The sequence below is a fragment of the Pseudophryne corroboree genome, chromosome 6 (genome assembly GCF_028390025.1).
Source record: "Pseudophryne corroboree isolate aPseCor3 chromosome 6, aPseCor3.hap2, whole genome shotgun sequence".
Classification (NCBI taxonomy): domain Eukaryota; kingdom Metazoa; phylum Chordata; class Amphibia; order Anura; family Myobatrachidae; genus Pseudophryne; species Pseudophryne corroboree.
The window spans coordinates 124953534-124976385 of NC_086449.1; positions in this window are offsets into that span (position 1 = coordinate 124953534).

Genomic DNA, 22852 nt, shown 5'->3' on the forward strand with positions numbered 1-22852 from the left:
ACCCTGCCCCTTCTCCTGTACCCAGTCCCTCTCCTGTACCCTTCTTCTGTACCCACCCCTTCTGCTGTACCAAGCCCCTCTCCTGTACCCACCCCCCTCTCTTGTACTCAGCTCTCTGTGTCAGCCCCTATACCCAGTCCCTCTCCTGTACCCAGCCATGGGTTTAAGCCCCTGCTACTGTACTCAGACCCTCTCCTGTACCCAGCACTGTTTGTGTGCCAGCCCTTTCTCCTGAACTCAGCCCTGTGTGTCAGCCCCTGCACCCAGCCCTGTATGTGTGCCAGCCCCCTATCCTGTACTCAGCCCTGTGTGTCAGCCCCTGTACCCAGCCCCTCTCCTGTACCCAGCCTCTGCTACTGTACCCAGCCCCTCTCCTGTACCCAGCCCCCTTTCTTGTACCCAGCCCTGTGTGTCAGCCCCTGTACCCAGCCCCTCTCCTGTACCCAGCCTCTGCTACTGTACCCAGCCCCTCTCCTGTACCCAGCCCCCTCTCTTGTACCTAGCCCTGTGTGTCAGCCCCTGTACCCAGCCCCTGCTGCTGTACCCAGCCCTGTTTGTATGCCAGCCCCTGCTGCTGTACCCAGCCCCTGCTCCTGTACTCGCACCCTCTTCTGTACCCAGCCCCAGTGTCGGAACTTGTGTCAGTGCAGCCGGTGCATTGCACCAGGGCCCGGCGCTATCAAGGGGCCCAAAGTCTGTGGCATTGTAATGAGTCAGACTGACTCATTACAAGCCACCTGCTGCTGTGTGCTGCCACTGGAGCGAGGACTCGGAGGAGCACAGACGCAGCTACGGAAGCAGGGGAGGAGGAGGGAAGGGGACTCAGGAACCGCAGCTGCTCATTGTAATTGGAAGTGGCTCCGCTGTGCTCACTGACAGCCCCTCCTCACAGGCGCGTGATTCCCCCTCCCTCGTGCGCTGCCCAGCTTCTCTGCATGCCTGGTGCTGGGTTCCCGAGGCCACAACCGGCGATGTCACCACTAGTTCCCACTCCCGTGAGCTATGCGCCACCCACCACAGGGAGTCGGGTACACCGGATACCTTCTGACCCCTGGACACGCCCAGACTGAGAAGCAGAAGGAGGAGGAGATGAGGCTCCGCAATGGCACTTTCCTGACGCTGCTCACCTTCTGCCTATGCATCTTCCTCTCCCTGTCACGGCGTTCTCCGTGCAGAAAGGTGAGCCCCCGCTGCCGGTCCCGCCGTGTTCTCCTCACCCGCAGTAAGGTTATTGTGCGGGTACCCTAATGGCATGCTCCCTATGTGTGTTATTGGCATATCTGGCCACCTGTGCCCCCTGATATGGCAGGGTCAGGGGCATCCCCAGGATAAGGCTTGCTCTCTGGCTTGATAGGCAACATTGCTGGGCATACCTAGGTTGTAGTGTTGTCAGCCCCTGGCATGTGTGGCAAGAGTATCTTTCTATCTACCTACCTACTGTATATCTATCTCTGTCTGACTATCTACCTACCTGTCTACCTGTCTGTCTGATGTGTATATATAGATATATATATATTATGATATAATATATATTTGTTATTATTAAACATTATAGGCCATCACAAGTGGTCTACTACACATACTGTATATGGGGGGGGGGGGGAATATATGGGGGGAGGGGGAACCTTTACCAGCCATATCGGGGTTTGGTTTAGGCTGCAGGGAGGTTAGGGTTAGTCTCCACATGGGTGGTGGAGGGGTGGGTTAGGCTACACAACCTACCCCTGTCGGGATCATCATCGGGATGCCGGCGTCGGTATTCTGAGTGCTGGCATTCTGTGTGCCGGGATATTCTACCCAACCCAACACAGCTAGTGTCATCAACATTTCGATGCTTTAATGTCTCATCGTCAGGATATAAAAATTGCATACAAACACTTACCTTGCAAGATGATATATAATGACATCCAAAGAATCCATAATAAGAATACATAGTAATAGCTACAGTATATCGATAATACATTAAAAACATTCAGCTTTAAGATAGAAACATCTATAATATCATCATTACATATTATTACTACTAGGTGCTTCATCGCGCCCTACGGGCGCTCTTCACACCGTCGCAAGGGGCTACGCCCCCTTAACCCTTGCATGCCTTTCTGGGGTTCAATATTTGTGTTATATGGAGTATCACCTGCATTCCTTTGTTAGTGGTTAAATATTGCACAATGAAAGGGTGTGCGATGGTGAAGGAGGCGCAGCCCCTTGCGACGGCGTGAACAGCACCTGCAGACCACAATGTACAGAATGTAGCGGGTGCGGGGGGTACTGCGGATGGTGTCTGTAGATGCTGCGGATGGAGGGGGGGCGGAAGTGGGGGTGGGGCCCGGATGGGGAAGGGTTGGGAGGTGCTGCGGGTGGGGGAGGGGCAGAGGAGTGGGGGATGCAGATGGGGGAGGGGTCCGGAGGCACTGCAGGTGGGGGAGGGGCAGGGGTGCCATGGGTGGGGGAGGGGCAGGTGTGGGGATGTTGCAGATGGGTGAAGGGTTCCGGAGGTGCTGTGGGATGGGAAGGGGCGGGAGTGCCACTGGTGGGGTAGGGGTCCGTAGGCGCCATGGGTAGGGGAGGGGCAGGTACGGGTGTTGCGGCAGATGGGGAAGGAGGTCCGGAGGTGCTGCAGGTGGTGGTGGGGCAGGTGCGGGGGTGCCATTGGTGGGGGAGGGGTGGGTGAGGGGGGGACCGCGGATGGAGGAGGGTGTCTGCAGATGCTGCAGGTGGAGGGGGGCAGGTGTGGGGGAGACATATAAGGGGGGTGAATGGTGGAGGGGGCCTGGAGATTGCTGGGGGTGGTGAAGGGGCGGAGGAGTGGGAGCCGCGGGTGGTGTAGGGGGTCTGGAGGCACAGCATGTGGGGGAGGGGTGGAGTGCCGCATGTGGTGGAGGGGAAGGTGCGGAGGTGTGGTGCATTGGGGAGAGGTCTGGAGGTGCTGCGGGTACTGTACCTGCCAAAAAGGTAGTTGGAGGGTATGCAGTAACAGGGCCAGGACAGGGGTGACAGGGTCAGAACAGGGTTAACTGGGCCAGGACAGGGGTGACAGGGTCAGAACAGGGGTGACAGGGTCAGAACAGGGGTGACGGGGCCAGGACAGGGGTGACGGGGCCAGGACATGGGCGACGGGGCCAGGACAGAAATGACAGGGACAGGATAGGGGTGACAGGGTCAGTGTAGGGGCGGCAGGACCAGGACAGGGGTGTCAGGGCCAGTATAGGGTTGACAGGGCAAGCACAGGGGTGACAGGGCCAGGATAGGGGTAGCAGGGCCAGCATAAGGGTGACAGGGCCAGGATAAGGGTGAAAGGGCCAGGATAAGGGTGAAAGGGCCAGGATAAGGGTGGCAGGTCAAGGCCAGGGGTTACAGGGACATGACAGAACACAGGGCACCGGAGAGATTGGTATTAGGGACAGAACAGTGGTGACAGACAGATGTGTCTTACCGGAGTCACTGCTGCTGGCTGCTGCTGTTCCACTCCAACCTGTTGGCATCTGCTGCTGGTGGAGACTTGGCATGGCTGACTCTCTTAGGCTGTATTCCTGCTTCCTCTGCCCGTCCGCATCACTCCCCCCCTCCTCAGTCACACACCGCAGACCTCGCGCAGCTGCCGGGCACTGTGGTAAGGTGAGACTGGGAGTGACTGGTTAGCCCCCAGGAGATGCTGCGGCTGGAGGGAGGAGGGGGTCATAGCATGCACGTGGCGCGGACCTCACGGCTGCTGGGCACTATGGTAAGGGGAGACTGGGAGTGACTGGTTAGCTCCCAGGAGACGCTGATGCTGGAGGGAAGAGGGGGTCAGAGCCTGCAAGCAGCGCGGACTTCTGCAGCGCTACCCGCCGGCTAAAGTGTGTGAAGGAGCTGGGCGCAACTCACTGCGGGTGGCAGCGCTGCAGCTAGCGGTGGGGTCGCAGGGGCTGGAGATAACAGAGGCAGTACGGAAAGTGCACAGCGGCTGGTGACCCACAAAACTACAGCTAAGAAGCGTGGAGTGTGCCAGAATGTGACGCTCCTCCCTGCCAGAGAGACCCTGCTGAGTATGCTGATGTGGGGGTCAAGTATGGCATACCCCCTCACACACCCCCATACCTCCCAAATGTCCCAATTTTCGCGGGACAGTCCCATTTTTTGGGGTCTGTCCCGCTGTCCCACCCGCGGGTCGCAGTGTCCTGCGGTGGGGGGGGGGAGCAGTTGGAAAGCTCCTGTACTCGCTGTTCTGCTTAGCAGATCAGCGGTGAATAGTGGAGACAGAGGGAGAGGGGGCATCAGGGGGTACGGATTAAGGGGGGGTTCCAGCAGCAGAGCCGGATTAAGGGGGGGGGGCAGGCGGTACGTACCGTTGGCCCCACAGTTTTGGGGGGCCCCCTGGCTGGAGTAGCTCTGTCCCAGCTCAGAAGCTCCCCCGTCCTGCCAGCAACAGCGGCAGCATTGTGCTACAGTCAGCACACGCTGCTGCGTATTGGCAGGTCTGTGGTGTTGCAGGGAGGCAGCAGTCTCCCTGCTTTCTTCTGCCTGTGCGGGTGTGTAGGGGGGAGCGACCACCTCCTCTGGATTTACCTCTAGCTGAGGGGCCAAAATACCATAAAAAAAAAAAAAAAAAAAAAAAAAATCCCGGAATTTGCATAATGGGGCGTGGCCTCGCGTCCCGCGATTAGGCCACGCCCCCAACCCACAGCAGGCACAGCAATGAGATAGGGCTCCCCTGTCTCAAGTACCCTGTGCCCCCCGGACTCATAATCAGCCCCTGGGGGCATGCCAGCAGCTCACAGAGCGCTGGGCATGCCCCCTCACTGACGAAAACGGGGGCCCTCCCGCGAAGCCACGCCCCCTTTTCGCAGTGTGTGTGTGTGTGTGTGTGTGTGTGTGTGTGTGTGTGTGTGTGTGTGTGAAAGCTGGGAGGTATGCACCCTGCCTGTGCCATGTCCATACTATCTGCTTCAGCAGCTGCTCCTAGTTTCCTATAGATTTGGCCAGATCTGTGACTCATTTGACTAACTCCGCCCACTGTTGTGACTCCGCCCAGCGTTAGCAAATGAATCACAAGATCACAGAATAGGGCTATTATATAGGAGATTATTATAGATGTTACTATGTATTCTTATTATGGATTCTTTGGGTGTTATTATGTATAATTTTGCAATATTGTATTTTTGTTTATTTTGCTGGATTATTGTATGTTTTATATATCTATTATTTGTTGTATTGTAGTCACGGCTACTGGCTGGTGATGGTGACGGCATTAGTGGGCGTCATCGCAGCTGGCTCGGGTGCCGGTGGTGGGACACGTGGTGATGTTGGTCAGTATAAGGTCAGTGTTTGTTTTCAATTTTTATATCCTAATGCTGAATCATTATGGCTTAGAGACGTTAATGATATTAGCTGTGTTCTAGTTTTTTTTCTTTATTTGAGTGCCGCTGAGGTGCTGTTTGTATTGGACTCCCCGCCAGGGATACCAAGGAGGGCACTGGGATCAGAGGTAATTTCAAATTGCTAGTGCTGCCTTTATGTATGTATGTATGTATGTATGTATGTATGTATATATATATATATATATATATATCTATCTGGGTGGTGGAAGGGGGGTACAGCATTTTGTTGCACCTGGGCCCACCACCAGTTCCGCCACTGCCCAAACCTATATGTGTGCCAGCCCCCTCTCCTGTACTGAGCCCTGTGTGTCAGCCCCTGCACCCTGCCCTGTGTGTATGCCAGCCTCTGCCCCTGTACTTAGCCCTGCTCCCGTACCCAGCCCTGTATGTGTGCCAGCCCCCTCTCCTGTATTCAGCCCCTTCCCCTGTACCCAGCCCTGTATGTTTGCCAGTCCCCTTTCCTGTACCCAGCCCTGAGTCAGCCCCTTACCCAGCTCTGTATGTGTGCCAGTCCCCACTTCTCTACCCAGCCCTGTATGTGTGCCAGTCCCCACTTCTCTACCCAGCCCTGTATGTGTGCCAGCCCCTGCTCCTCTTCCCAGCCCTGTGTGTGTGCCAGACCCTGCTTCTCTACCCAGCCCTGTGTGTCAGCACCTGCACCCAGCCTTGTGTGTGTGCCAGCCCCTGCTCTTGTACCCAGCCCTGTGTGTGTGTGTGTGTGTGTGTGCCAGCCCCCACTAAAGTGTCAGGAGCTACTATTATTAACCGGGTATGAACCAGTTTCTGGGGTGATTCCTGGCTCCACGGGTGGGGATATTTGTGATTTTTGGGCAATGAGTTTGGTCTTTTTGTTTTAATGATAGTGTGTCTATTTGCTGGAGGTTTTGTTGTCTGTGTTCAGTGGCGGTGGCTGGGTGTTATTTGGAATATGGAGGTTTGGGGTTTGTCACTGTAGGTTAAAGGTCTGTGAGAGTTGGGGCCATGACTACCAATAACATTGAGACCAACAACTTCCACAGAGTAGTGTTGTACTTATCTCGCCTACATTCGTGTTTGTCCCGCCTCTAGTTCATTTGGTGCCGCCCATGGGAGGCCACTTCTAGAATTTTTTCCAGGGTCACTTTTAGTTCCCAATCCGCCCCTGAGCGTCTCCATGCCCTTAATTAGTTTGGTCGCCCGCATCTGAACCTTTTCTAGCCCCAGGATATCCTTTTTGTAGTATGGTGCCCAAATTTGTAGTTGTACACAGTATTGAAGATGTGGCCTCACTAGTGATTTATATAATAGGAGTATAACACTCTCATCCCTTGCATCAATTCCCCATTTTATGCATGCTAATATCTTATTAGCCTTCTTTGCTGCAATCCTACTTTGGGTACTGCTGCTTAGTTTGCTATCTATGTGAACACCTAAGTCCTTTTCCAGTACAGAATCCCCTAATATTACCCCATTTAGTATGTAGGTGTTATTTTTGTTACTATGCAACCTCTATATAATTTGTAACAGGAGGTAAGCCAATAACAGATTAACCTGCTAAATTAACTATATACATTTTTATCACAGACAAACATTTTAAGCTGTGACAATGTAATTGAAGAGACACCAGTGTGTAATGAGTGTGTAACAAATTATTCCAGGTGGAAGAATTGTGGGAATTTCACAGGTTGTCCTGTCCATGTTATTGTTCTCATGCTGTGATTGGCTATAGGGTGTCCTAGCCATGTGAGTGTTATCATGCTGTGATTGGCTATAGGTTGTCCTAGCCATGCGTTTGTTCTCATGCTGTGATTGGCTATAGGTCGTCCTAGCCATGTGATTGTTCTCATGCTGTGATTGGCTTTACTGTAAATTGTCCTAGCTATTTGATTGTTATCATGCTGTGTTTGGCTACAGGTTGTCCTAGCCTTGTGATTGTTCTCATGCTGTGATTGGCTATAGGTTGTCCTAGCTATGTAATTGTTATCATGCTGTGATTGGCTATAGGTTGGTCTAGCCATGTTATTGTTCTCTTGCTGTGATTGGCTATAATGTAGGTTGTCACAGCCATGTTATTGTTCTCAAGCTGTGATTGGCTATAGGTTGTCCTAGCTATGATTGTTCTCAAGCTGTGACTGGCTATAGGTTGCTTTACGTCAGAGGACATTCTAGTTGTCTGATTATCTGCAAGCTCTTTAAACTTTAACTGTTATAGCGGTATATTCAATTAGTGTCGGAAAGACGGCACTTTCCGGCGATAATCGGCATGTTTCGACACTTCGATATTCAATTGAAGTGCCTTTTTTTGCATCCTGTCGAAAATTCCCAAAAGTCGAAAAACACATGGATGAGTGGAATCTCTGCTCATCCATGTGTTTTCTACCCACCACGGTCGAAAATGGGTCTGTTTTCGACCATTCATTTTCGCCCATAAGAGAGGGCGGAAATGAATGGTTGGAATCAGAGGGGGAAACGGGCGGAAACATCCCGCATTGAATACTGTAGTGTCGGATCCTCACTGTCGGAGAGGGTCCAACACTAATTGAATATTGCCCATAGTCTTTTATTCGGGCCTACATGGAGTTTGGATTTCTAGGCAATCCTTTCACAATATAAACCAAAGCTGCTTTGTGCCAGAAGAACCGTTAAAGTATCACCTGTAATGATTCATTAAGAACCATAAATGAGTGTACAGTCAGGAATATGTTAGCAGAAAATCCCCTCCCAAAGTTTTATTTAATGAAAGGGAAGCTACTGGTAAGAGGTTGGAGGTTTTGGATTCCCCTGCCTCTCTGCACACCCGGGCACGAGAGTCTGCAGAGTGTGGGATTGCACCTTGATGTTGGCACGGATGACCGTCTAGGCACATGTCAGTAAAATGAAAGGACTCAGTGCTGGATAATGAGTGTGCAAGGAAGATAAAGTGCACGGACATCCTTACCATTCCTCACAGATCCTCTACATACCATGTCATTAGACTGTATCCTATGTATCCCATGTCATTTTTGCAGGCAGTTACATTTTTCGATTAAGGCACAAGGATGCGACCTTGAGAACTGGATGAAATAACAAAATGACTGTTATTTACCAAGATTATAACACATCAATCAGACACACACACATAGACAGTAATCAACGTCACATAGCTAGAGGTAATTGAAATAATGTTAAGTCAACAAAAGAATGGCAGCCATAGGGGTACTGGGTAAAAAGCCAATAAATAATTGTGTGTGTGATGTTGTGCTGATTATAGATAAACCAATTTATATATGCAATCATTTTCACTTTAGCTTTTATGAGAATTGCAGGCAAGTTCACAACAATGTAAATACACTATATGTAGAAAATAGCTATAGAGCAGTGATTTTCAACCTTTTTTACTCGCGGCACACCGAACAAATTTTAAAAATGCCAAGGCACACCATCAGTTTCCCACAGAAAAAAGCAATACACACACATTGGCCCTCACAGTAAAAAAAAAAATAAAAAAAAAAATCCACACATACATTGGCCTACACAGAAAAAAACAATCACATTGCTCCCTACATAAATCCTATTGCTCCACACATAAATCAATCACATTTCTCCCCACATAAATCCTATTGCTCCCCACATGAATTATTCACATTGTTCCCCCCATAAATCCATAAATTCTTATTCTCCCCACATAAATCCTATTGAAATCCTATTGTTCCCTACAGGAGAAATAAATAAAGTAACAAATATTATTATCAGCTGTCCTCCTCCCTGTCTCTCAGTGTCGGGGGTTGTTCATCTGCGAATACGGAGCAGGGGGCGGTCGGGCAGGTGTGGATGTGGGTGGGCAAGGAGAGCTGTGTATGCAGGAGGGAACTGGAAGATGTGTATGCAGGCGGGGGGGGGGGGGGGGGGTGAGACGCGGCGGCTGTGACCTATAATATCACATAGTTTTCAAGGCATAGGTCATGGCCGGAGCACGATTGATCCTCTAAGAAGAGCCCGGGCCAACAGTTCACTCTGAAGGTGCAGGAAGCTGCTCTGGCTCCGTGGCACACCTTGCAACTGGCCACGGCACACTGGTTGAAAAAGCCTGCTATAGAGTGTTATGACATGTACTCAGTGGTGCATGCAAGCGTTCGCCTCTGGGTGCCAGGTGCGGGCGTGGAGGGAGCCAGTGGGAGCATGGTGATGGAAGGAAAGAACTGGGGCCTAATTCAGACCCGGTCGCCGCTGTGCGTTTTCGCACAGCGAGCGATCGGGTCTGAACTGCACATGCGTATGCACCGCTATCCGCAGGTGTGTCGGTCCGCAGCACCGGGGAGCGTCGGGCACTGACGGGATAGTGCGAACAAAGCGATCGCTCTGGCGATCGCAAGGTGACTGACAGGAAGAGGCCGTTTGTGGGTGGCAACTGACCATTTTAGAGGAGTGTATGGAAAAACGCAGGAGAATCCAGGCATTTGGAAGGAGGGCTTCTGACGTCAGCTCCGGCCCCGATCATCGCAGCGGCTGAATAAGTCCTGGGCTGTGCATTTGTGCAGCTCTCTGCACATGTGATCGCACCCCTGCACAGCGAATTCCCCCTCCCCCTGTAGGTGGCGACTACCTAATCACAGGGATGCAAAAAACACACCCTAGCAATCAGGTCTGAATTAGGCCCCTGGTACAGTATACTGTATATGCCGGAGCCTGTAGTCTAGGATGCAAAGTCGTAGTCCACGCGCTGACTCTCTTTACAAGTTTTGAACTGCTCCTCGTCTCTTCCTCATTAGGCAGCTTTGAAGGATGTCTCTGTATGCTGCGGCCTCCTCCTTGTACACTGCGCTGGTTGCTGCTGCGGGACTAATCATGTGCAGTCACTGCTATCAAGCTGTAGCACATAGGCCCTCATTCCGAGTTGTTCGCTCGCTAGCTGCTTTTAGCAGCATTGCACACGCTAAGCCGCCGCCCTCTGGGAGTGTATTTTAGCATAGCAGAATTGCGAACGAAAGATTAGCAGAATTGCGAATAGAAAATTCTTAGCAGTTTCTGAGTAGCTCCAGACTTACTCAGCCATTGCGATCAGTTCAGTCAGTTTCGTTCCTGGTTTGACGTCACAAACACACCCAGCGTTCGCCCAGACACTCCCCCGTTTCTTCAGACACTCCCGCGTTTTTTCGCACACTCCTATAAAACGTCCAGTTTCCGCCCAGAAACACCCACTTCCTGTCAATCACACTCCGATCACTAGAACGATGAAAAATCCTCGTTATGCCGTGAGTAAAATACCTAACTTTTGAGTAAAATAACTAAGCGCATGCGCTCTGCGAACCTTGCGCATGCGCAGTAAGCAACTAATCGCAATATAGCGAAACTCGGCAACGAGCGAACAACTCGGAATGGGGGCCATAGGCCGGAAGTGAAAAATTAGGGTGAAAATGGGGAAATCAGGCTGTACCTCAAAAAATGCTAAACTAACATAGGACAACAGTATAAAAGTGTATTATAGGTCATAGTAAATATATTTGGGGTACTTAAATAGGGTCAAATGGCTGTTAAATTCATTTGTTTTTTAAATGGAAAAATGTTATAAAAGCAAGTTTTTTTCAGCAAAATAAGTGGTCACATTGAATTCGGGGTACATAAAAATGGGTATAAGTATATATTTGGGTCATTTTATGGGACTTTTTTTTTTAAAGTGTAAACAGGCTGACTACTCCCACCTGTAAGCCTAAAAACAATTGTCCCACTCATAAAGCACCCCAATATACCTATCCTATACCTTGAACCCCAAATTCAATCACTTTGCACTTTTTCACCCCAGAACCGACATGTCCACTCCTTATGGGCCAATGAAAAATAATTACAAACTCCTAAGTGCCTAATCACACATTAGGAGAGGTGTCCCGGGGGGTGGGGTGGAGAGGGGGTTGAACCAAATTCTGGCATTTTTACCTTAAAAATAAGAATTTACTTACCGATAATTCTATTTCTCATAGTCCGTAGTGGATGCTGGGGACTCCGAAAGGACCATGGGGAATAGCGGCTCCGCAGGAGACTGGGCACAAAAGTAAAAGCTTTAGGACTACCTGGTGTGCACTGGCTCCTCCCCCTATGACCCTCCTCCAAGCCTCAGTTAGGATACTGTGCCCGGACGAGCGTACACAATAAGGAAGGATTTTTAATCCCGGGTAAGACTCATACCAGCCACACCAATCACACCGTACAACTTGTGATTTGAACCCAGTTAACAGCATGATAACAGAGGAGCCTCTGAAAAGATGGCTCACAACAATAATAACCCGATTTTTGTAACAATAACTATGTACAAGTATTGCAGACAATCCGCACTTGGGATGGGCGCCCAGCATCCACTGCGGACTATGAGAAATAGAATTATCGGTAAGTAAATTCTTATTTTCTCTAACGTCCTAGTGGATGCTGGGGACTCCGAAAGGACCATGGGGATTATACCAAAGCTCCCAAACGGGCGGGAGAGTGCGGATGACTCTGCAGCACCGAATGAGAGAACTCCAGGTCCTCCTCAGCCAGGGTATCAAATTTGTAGAATTTTGCAAACGTATTTGCCCCTGACCAAGTAGCTGCTCGGCAAAGTTGTAAAGCCGAGACCCCTCGGGTAGCCGCCCAAGATGAGCCCACTTTCCGTGTGGAATGGGCTTTTACAGATTTTGGCTGTGGCAGGCCTGCCACAGAATGTGCAAGCTGAATTGTACTACAAATCCAACGAGCAATCGTCTGCTTAGAAGCAGGGGCACCCAGCTTGTTGGGTGCATACAGGATAAACAGCGAGTCAGATTTTCTGACTCCAGCCGTCCTGGAAACATATATTTTCAGGGCCCTGACTACGTCCAGCAACTTGGAATCCTCCAAGTCCCTAGTAGCCGCAGGCACCACAATAGGCTGGTTTAAGTGAAATGCTGAAACCACCTTAGGGAGAAATTGAGGACGAGTCCTCAATTCTGCCCTGTCCGTATGAAAAATTAGGTAAGGGCTTTTATAGGATAAAGCCGCCAATTCTGATACACGCCTGGCTGAAGCCAGGGCTAACAGCATTACCACTTTCCATGTGAGATATTTTAAGTCCACAGTGGTGAGTAGTTCAAACCAATGTGATTTTAGGAATCCCAAAATTACATTGAGATCCCAAGGTGCCACTGGAGGCACAAAAGGAGGCTGTATATGCAGTACCCCCTTGACAAACGTCTGAACTTCAGGAACTGAAGCTAGTTCTTTTTTGGAAGAATATTGACAGGGCCGAAATTTGAACCTTAATGGACCCTAATTTGAGGCCCATAGACAGTCCTGTTTGCAGGAAATGCAGGAATCGACCCAGTTGAAATTCCTCTGTAGGGGCCTTCCTGGCCTCACACCACGCAACATATTTACGCCAAATACGGTGATAATGTTGCACAGTTACATCCTTCCTGGCTTTGATCAGGGTAGGGATAACTTCATCCGGAATGCCTTTTTCCTTCAGGATCCGGCGTTCAACCGCCATGCTGTCAAACGCAGCCGCGGTAAGTCTTGGAACAGACATGGTCCCTGCTGGAGCAGGTCCTTTCTTAGAGGTAGAGGCCACGGGTCTTCCGTGAGCATCTCTTGAATTTCCGGGTACCAAGTCCTTCTTGGCCAATCCGGATCCACGAGTATTAGTCTTTACACCTCTTCTTCTTATGATTCTCAGTACCTTGGGTATGAGAGGCAGAGGAGGGAACACATATACTGACTGGTACACCCACGGTGTTACCAGAGCGTCCACAGCTATTGCCTGAGGGTCCCTTGACCTGGCGCAATATCTGTCCAGTTTTTTGTTGAGGCGGGACGCCATCATGTCCACCTTTGGTTTTTCCCAACGGTTCACAATCATGTGGAAGACTTCTGGGTGAAGTCCCCACTCCCCCGGGTGAAGATCGTGTCTGCTGAGGAAGTCTGCTTCCCAGTTGTCCACTCCCGGAATGAACACTGCTGACAGTGCTATCACATGATTTTCCGCCCAGCGAAGAATCCTTGCAACTTCCGTCATTGCCCTCCTGCTTCTTGTGCCGCCCTGTCTGTTTACGTGGGCGACTGCCGTGATGTTGTCCGACTGGATCAACACCGGCTGACCCTGAAGCAGAGGCCTTGCCTGACTTAGGGCATTGTAAATGGCCCTTAGTTCCAGGATATTTATGTGAAGTGACGTTTCCATGCTTGACCACAAGCCCTGGAAATTTCTTCCCTGTGTGACTGCTCCCCAGCCTCTCAGGCTGGCATCCGTGGTCACCAGGACCCAATCCTGAATGCCGAATCTGCGGCCCTCTAGGAGATGAGCACTCTGTAACCACCACAGGAGAGACACCCTTGTCCTTGGAGACAGGGTTATCCGCTGATGCATTTGAAGATGCGATCCGGACCATTTGTCCAGCAGATCCCACTGAAAAGTTCTTGCGTGGAATCTGCCGAATGGAATCGCTTCGTAAGAAGCCACCATCTTTCCCAGGACCCTTGTGCATTGATGCACTGACACTTGGCCTGGTCTTAGGAGGTTCCTGACTAGGTCGGATAACTCCCTGGCTTTCTCCTCCGGGAGAAACACCTTTTTCTGTACTGTGTCCAGAATCATCCCTAGGAACAGCAGACGTGTCGTCGGAATCAGCTGCGATTTTGGAATATTTAGAATCCATCCGTGCTGTCGTAGTACTACTTGAGATAGTGCTACTCCGACCTCTAACTGTTCTCTGGACCTTGCCCTTATCAGGAGATCGTCCAAGTAAGGGATAATTAAGACGACTTTTCTTCGAAGAAGAATCATCATTTCGGCCATTACCTTGGTAAAGACCCGGGGTGCCGTGGACAATCCAAACGGCAGCGTCTGAAACTGATAGTGACAGTTCTGTACCACAAACCTGAGGTACCCTTGGTGAGAAGGGCAAATTGGGACATGGAGGTAAGCATCCTTGATGTCCAGAGACACCATATAGTCCCCTTCTTCCAGGTTCGCTATCACTGCTCTGAGTGACTCCATCTTGAACTTGAACCTTTTTATGTAAGTGTTCAAGGATTTCAGATTTAAAATGGGTCTCACCGAGCCGTCCGGCTTCGGTACTACAAACAGCGTGGAATAATACCCCTTTCCCTGTTGTAGGAGGGGTACCTTGATTATCACCTGCTGGGAATACAGCTTGTGAATGGCTTCCAATACCGCCTCCCTGTCGGGGGGAGACGTTGGTAAAGCAGACTTCAGGAACTGGCGAGGGGGAGACGTCTCGAATTCCAATTTGTACCCCTGAGATACTACCTGCAGGATCCAGGGGTCCACTTGCGAGTGAGCCCACTGCGCGCTGAAATTCTTGAGACGGGCCCCCACCGTGCCTGAGTCCGCTTGTAAGGCCCCAGCGTCATGCTGAGGACTTGGCAGAAGCGGGGGAGGGCTTCTGTTCGTGGGAAGAGGCTGTCTGCTGCAGTCTTTTTCCCCTTCCTCTGCCCCGGGGCAGATATGAGTGGCCTTTTGCCCGCTTGCCCTTATGGGGACGAAAGGACTGAGCCTGAAAAGACGGTATCTTTTTCTGCTGAGAGGTGACCTGGGGTAAAAAGGTGGATTTCCCAGCCGTTGCCGTGGCCACCAGGTCCGATAGACCGACCCCAAATAACTCCTCCCCTTTATACGGCAATACTTCCATATGCCGTTTGGAATCCGCATCACCTGACCACTGTCGCGTCCATAACCCTCTTCTGGCAGAAATGGACATCGCACTTACTCTTGATGCCAGAGTGCAAATATCCCTCTGTGCATCTCGCATATATAGAAATGCATCCTTTAAATGCTCTACAGTCAATAATATATTGTCCCTGTCCAGGGTATCAATATTTTCAGTCAGGGAATCCGACCAAGCCACCCCAGCACTGCACATCCAGGCTGAGGCGATTGCTGGTCGCAGTATAATACCAGTATGTGTGTATATACTTTTTAGGATATTTTCCAGCTTCCTATCAGCTGGTTCCTTGAGGGCGGCCGTATCAGGAGACGGTAACGCCACTTGTTTTGATAAGCGTGTAAGGGCCTTATCTACCCTAGGGGGTGTTTCCCAACGTGCCCTAACCTCTGGCGGGAAAGGGTATAATGCCAATAATTTTTTAGAAATTAGCAGTTTTTTATCGGGGGAAACCCACGCTCCATCACACACCTCATTTAATTCATCTGATTCAGGAAAAACTACGGGTAGTTTTTTCACACCCCACATAATACCCTTTTTTGTGGTACTTGTAGTATCAGAAATGTTCAAAACCTCCTTCATTGCCGTGATCATGTAACGTGTGGCCCTACTGGAAAATACGTTTGTTTCCTCACCGTCGACACTGGAGTCAGTGTCCGTGTCAGTGTCTGTATCGACCTGAGGTAACGGGCGCTTTAGAGCCCCTGACGGTGTTTGAGACGCCTGTACAGGTATTAACTGATTTGCCGGCTGTCTCATGTCGTCAACAGTCTTTTGTAAAGTGCTGACACTATCACGTAATTCTTTCCATAAGACCATCCAGTCAGGTGTCGACTCCCTAGGGGGTGACATCACTAACACAGGCAATTGCTCCGCCTCCACACCATTTTCCTCCTCATACATGTCGACACAACGTACCGACACACAGCACACACACAGGGAATGCTCTGACAGAGGACAGGACCCCACTAGCCCTTTGGGGAGACAGAGGGAGAGTTTGCCAGCACACACCAGAGCGCTATATATATATATATAGGGATAACCTTATATAAGTGTTTTTCCCTGATATAGCTGCTGTATATATTTATCTGCCAAATTAGTGCCCCCCCTCTCTTGTTTTACCCTGTTTCTGTAGTTCAGGACTGCAGGGGAGAGTCAGGGAGCCTTCCTCCAACGGAGCTGTGAGGAAAAAATGGCGCCAGTGTGCTGAGGAGACAGGCTCCGCCCCCTTCTCGGCGGCCTTTCTCCCGCTTTTTTATGGAAAAATTGGCAGGGGTTAAAGGGTGCCAAAAAAGGTGTTTTTATTGCGTCTCAGGGCGCCCCCCCCCAGCGCCCTGCACCCTCAGTGACCGGAGTGTGAAGTGTGCTGAGAGCAATGGCGCACAGCTGCGGTGCTGTGCGCTACCTTATTGAAGACAGGACGTCTTCTGCCGCCGATTTTCCGGACCTCTTCAGTCTTCTGGCTCTGTAAGGGGGCCGGCGGCGCGGCTCTGGGACCCATCCATGGCTGGGCCTGTGATCGTCCCTCTGGAGCTAATGTCCAGTAGCCTAAGAAGCCCAATCCACTCTGCACGCAGGTGAGTTCGCTTCTTCTCCCCTTAGTCCCACGGTGCAGTGAGCCTGTTGCCAGCAGGTCTCACTGAAAATAAAAAACCTACTTTAAACTTTTACTCTAAGCAGCTCAGGAGAGCCCCTTAGTATGCACCCTTCTCGTTCGGGCACAAAAATCCAACTGAGGCTTGGAGGAGGGTCATAGGGGGAGGAGCCAGTGCACACCAGGTAGTCCTAAAGCTTTTACTTTTGTGCCCAGTCTCCTGCGGAGCCGCTATTCCCCATGGTCCTTTCGGAGTCCCCAGCATCCACTAGGACGTTAGAGAAATAGGGATTTTCCCTAAGTTTTTACCTGCTCAGAGTAGGTGAAGTGAAATTTGCTATCAATTATTGTGGGAAAAGTTTTCTCTGCTAGGATAGGTTTTTTTCCGCGATTCGCAGTAAAAGTCCAGTTTTTCGTGTGAAAACGGGTTATCGCGGCTAATAGGATACCCCCCATAGTGTCTCAGCGCTTCCTCCATGCTGACACGTGTAACATCAAGTCATGTGAAGGGACATAGGAGGTGGATGTAACTATGGTTCCCTAGGGGTGTCTGATGCACCTCCACCAGGCCCCTGGATCCCGGATAGCTCCAGCAGCACCTGACTACATATCTGCACCCGCAGTGTCGCTGTAATGCTGCTGCCGCCTGTAAGAGGAACAATGCCAAATACGAGGGAAAACAAGCAAACTTCTTTTAGGTACAGTAAGTAACCCATGGGGTTTTTTCTGCGGGATTAAAGACAGTACAGATCTTACAGCACGATGGGTGGCTTGCACTCGTAAACAGCATAATAGGAAAACACAGGCACTGGGGCACAATACAGTACATATGGATAAGCGTGATATAGTATACAACACACAGTAATGCCTGACACATTATGACACATACCGCAATGTCCGTGATACATTATGCCACACACTGCAATGACCCTGAGACATTATACCACATATCACAATGCCCGTGATATAGTATACCATACGCCATAATACCTGTGACACATACCGCAATGCCCGTTATACATTATGCCACACTGCAATGCCCCTGAGACATTATACCACATACCACAATGCACGTGATATAGTATGCCACACACCGTAATGCCTGTGACACATTACGACACACACCGCAATGTCCGTGATACATTATGCCACACACCGTAATGCCCATTACACATTAAGTCCTACAGTAAGGCTTCTAATTACTTTTAAATTACCTGCTCATTGCCAGGGGTTTCATGCTCTTGGTTCCATGCACGGTGCCAGGGGTTTTCATGCTCAGGGTGTCATGCTCGTTGCCAGGTGTTTCATGCACTGGGTGTCATGCTCGTTGCCAGGGGTTTCATGCACTGGGTGTCATGCTCGTTGCTAGGGGGTAGTGCTTGTTGCTAGGGCTGTGCTCCCAGTGCCACATATGTCCCCAGTGCCACATATTCCCCCACAGTGCCAGGTACTCACATGCCCCCAGTGCCAAATATAGCCCCCCCCCCAGTGCCACATATGCCCCCAGTGCCAGATATTCCCCCACAGTGCCAGGTGCTCACGTGCCCCCAGTGCCAAATATAGCCCCCCCCCATGTGCCAGGTACACATGCAGTGCCATATATCCCCCTCAGTACCTCCCCAGTGCCATATATGCCCCCTCAGTGCCATATATGCCCCCACACTTCCCCCCCAGTGCCATATATACCCCCTCAGTGCCCCCCCAGTGCCATATATGCCCCCTCAGTGCCCCCTGTGCCATACATGCCCCCTCAGTGCCATATATGCCCCCTCAGTGCCCCGTGCCATACATGCCCCCTCAGTGCCCCCTGTGCCATACATGCCCCCTCAGTGCCCCCTGTGCCATACATGCCCCCTCAGTGCCATATATGCCCCCTCAGTGTCCCCCCCCGCTGCTGTGAAGGAGGGACAAGGAGGGCACAGCGCGCGCCTCTGTCATGTCCCTCCTGCATCTCCGTCTCTCTGGTCTAATAAAGGAAGAGCCGGTTCGTGAGCCAATCAGAGCTCGCGAACGGCACTTCCTTTATTAGACCAGACGGACGGAGACGCAGGATGGACACTGGAGAGGCGCGCGCGGCGCTCTGTGCCCTCCGTGTCCCTCCTTACAGCAGGGAGGGAGAGAAGACAGCAGATTGACATGCGGACGCTCGTCCTCATGTCAATCTGCTCTAAATCAGTGGCGGCGCCCCCGCAGCCCCTCGCCCCCAAGCCACCGCGAGGGCTGCGGGGGCAGTAGTTACGCCACTGGTGTATACATAGGCAGAAAGAATTGTCGTCACTCAAGGATATGAAGTGAAAGTATATTGTGAGCAAAGTCACAAAATGTCTGCCCCAATGCTTGCCATCACCTGTGCTGAAACCCCTTTCTTATCCATTAACCTGTTCAAAACCGGTGCTGGCAAACATAAATTAAGAGAAAAGTCCAGAAGCAGAGCACTGTGTCCCTCCTGGAGAGGGTCATGTTGGGAGGTACAGTATGTACATGTTGGTGATCTGCCAATATATAAATCCATGTGGGTCATTTAGCTAAAGATTAGCCTGAATTACTAAGCTACAGTAGGCAATTTTTTCAAACATGGTGGCTGTGGGGAAAGTTGGGTCAGTTTGAGTTGAGGTCAACAAAGTGAGTGCAGGATTTCTCAGAAGAATTCGGGGGAGCACAGACCCAGAGAACCTTGTTTTGCATTTAAGGAAAGTTATGTACCATTTTCTCAGAAAGGGAGAGATATTTCAGTGTTTGCAGAGAGACAAAAGTACAAACCAATGAGCTCCTGTCATTTTCCATACACAGCCTGGAAAACTACAATAGCTGATTGGCTAGTACTTTATCTCTCTCCACTTTATCTCTTTCCAAGTTTTGATAAATCTCCCCCAAAGTGATTTGCTCATGGGTGGAACGTTGAATAGTTGTTGAAATGCTGAACAGATGATGTATGAAAATTGTTTCATTGTCGGAATATAAACTTTATTTGGTTGGTTTTATATTGTTTAAAGTTACCTTTAAGAAAATAAATGCGATTATTTGGAAAAGGAAAAGGCATGGGGATAAATATTTTATTTCATTCTGCTCATGTTTAAACTTTAAAATGTCAGTTGGTCAATTTGCCCCCAGATGGCTCAATTTATCCATTGACTTTTATCAATTTACCCCTAATATGGATTAAACTGAGCCACAAAACCAAATTTTTTTAGGGTAGTTATATTTTCACAGCCCTTTCTCCTAGATGTATTCTTATCATTTTTATTGACTGGATACATCCTGAAATATAGGTCTTTTTTTTTTTTATCTTCATTAAACCTGGACACAATGCACCACATTACATGACACGGGATTCACTTCACCTACCTGTAAGGTCAGTTATGCTCAGATCAAGCAGGTTTCAGGGATGGTGTGTGGGGAGTGGCTATTTCGGAATTGTGAACAAAGCAAGAAAAAGTCACCTTGCACCTTTGGGAAACCAGCTTGGACTGCAGGGGGTAAATTTACTAAGATGGGAGTTCTATTTAAGATGGGATGTTGCCCATAGCAACCAATCAGAGTCCATGTATTATCTTCTAGAAGGTGCTAGATAAATGAGAAATAGAATCTGATTGGTTGCTATGGGCAACATCCCATCTTAAATAGAACTCCCATCTTAGTAAATTGACCCCCAGGAGTGGTGGAGAGACACAGGTTGATCATTGCTCTGGGAAAAGGGAATACAGCTTCTTTGATATAGGGGTTTATATGTCAGATACAGCACAATGCACCAGTTGGTACTTGTTCTGAAAATACTATACTCTTTAACTGTGTTTTTAATCATTACAATAAAAGTGTATTGACTTGCCTTGGTGATTTTTACACCAACTAGGTATACCTAAGGTGCCTGGCTGGCATTATGAGGTTGTCTTCAGCCATCTAATGGTTGCCGGGCTTCCGACATCAAATCCATCTAGTTATGCGATGGCTATCGCATCACAGCCATTTGATGGTATAACCTTTGATAGTTTAATTGTGCACACGCACAGAAGCATTCAGAAGCTCACACTTGTGCACAGAGGGAACCTGACGTTTAGAAGTCCCGATGACTGTGATTGTCCATGGGAGGAATGTCTATGTGAGGAGGAGACCATGGACCACTTCTTTCTGCGGTGTCCCTTTAATATAGATGTTTACAAAACAGTGACAAGTGCCTTGGTAATCCCTTGTCTTTCAGGGCTGAGTTACCCAGAGTGGGTTTACAGGGCATTCAAACGATATGGGGATTTTGAGTTAAGCACAATTTTATTAGTTAGCTAAGCGGTTAGGTATCATGTATAGAATGCACGGTGCCAGGTTTCCCTGAGAGGTAAGGTCCTTCCCTGCAGAGAGGTGGTGGGCTTAATTCTGCATGAGGTGAAATGAATGATGAAATTGGAGAGGGGGAGGTTAGATGCAGTCAACTGGTTCCTGTTGTGACGCCAGCTGAAGCCTCCTTAGTAGGCGGCAAGAGATTTCCTCCTCTCCAAGCATTAAAACTAAAAGGCTAGCTGTCTTTATACTTTTTTCTCTGAAGATTCCATTTTGTTTTTTAAAAGATTTTGGAAAATGGCTTTGCATATGTCCTATGGGTTAAAAGTATCCTCTAGACATTTTTCATTATTGATTTTTTTTAGTTTTTGTCCTGGTATAGAAGTAGGGTGTATGAGGATGAGAGTGAGAGAATGGGAATGAATGAGGGTAAGCATGGTGGTGGAGGGGGAATGAGTGAGTGATTGTGGGTATGAATACGTTGATTTGGGTTAAAAAAGAAGAGACAGTGATGGGAGGGAGTGTCAGAACTCGACGCCATGCCCGGGTGTACTTCTTGCCAGCCTGTTCCTGCATTCAGTATGTAAGTCCAAGATGCAGGATATAACTGAGTTTTACCCTCTACGGCCCACTGCCTGCATGCTCAAAGGAGTTGTGTATCCCCTACTATTGTGGATATTAACATATTAAATGCTGAACCTGTCATGTACTATATGTACGGTTACGGTAACAGTTTTTATATTGTATGTTTAGTGTGTATAAAATAAAGGTGCTCTGGTACCTTGCTATTGCGTGCTTACTGCTGTGATCCCAGAACCCATAGCGACCCCGGGGCCCGTGCAGAGCTGTGAACTCTGCCTTTCTCAAGGTGCAGAGGAGCGATAGGCGGGAATATTGCACATATTATGAACCCGAGATCCTCACAGGGAGTACAAGGCAAGGAGAATATGGACTAAGACTAGGAAATTTAAAGTTTATGTTAATTATTTTTTTTAAAGTTGTATTTATTACAGTGATTTAAACTCTGTAAAGAATGTAATCATTTAATTTCTAATATGTATGTGATTAATTGGTCTGTTTATGAAAATGGAATGTAAATATATATATATATTTTTTATTTATGTTTATGTAAAATTCGCTGCAAGTTTTTTTCAAATAAAAACATTGCCAAGCCACAGTTGTTTCACCAGGGACAGACATAAGAAGACAATTCCAGATCATAGCAAGGATGTGGGTATGTCATTATATCATTAGCTCCAGAGCTAGAGATCATTCATGATAACATCACTACCAGATGACAACATGTCAGGAGCTAGATATCACCCATGACATCACCGCCAGATGACAGCATGAGCCCAAGAACTAAATGAGAATAAGGGCATGAGGATGAAATTGATGCCACAACAAAAGGGTCAAATCAGAGCCAGGACATTGCGAACAGACAATAACGCACTGCATATATCATGGTCAGATGAATATCAAGAAAGAACAGTCAGAATCCAGTTAGAACATCAGGATAAGATCATAACTCGGATGTCAGGTTCAGATCACAGAGAAGACCTTAGAGTCAGGTCACACGATATGAGGACTAGAAAGCAATCAAAGCAGAGTCCAATGTAAGACTCAAAGGACACAGTTGCCCTCATTGATGAAGCACACTGGATGTGTACCACTTAGCACGAAGTATAGATGGTCCACCAAGGTACCTCCTCTCCATACTCTGGAGACACTTCCGCAAAGAGTGGAAGTGGAGAGTGTAATCTTAGTATCAAAGTCCAACCTCCACCACCAGTGCACCACTATAGAACCAAACTTAACATTAAATATTACATTTACTCCAAAATTACTTCTTGGTTTAGTCTCCGTTATGTATTTATGAGAATGAGAGAAGACTGGTGCTGAAATGTAATATTCTCCAATTTGCTGTTGCCGATGCAATGCTGGTAATAAAGCAGCTAGATTTAAAGCGGGGATTCGTTTTT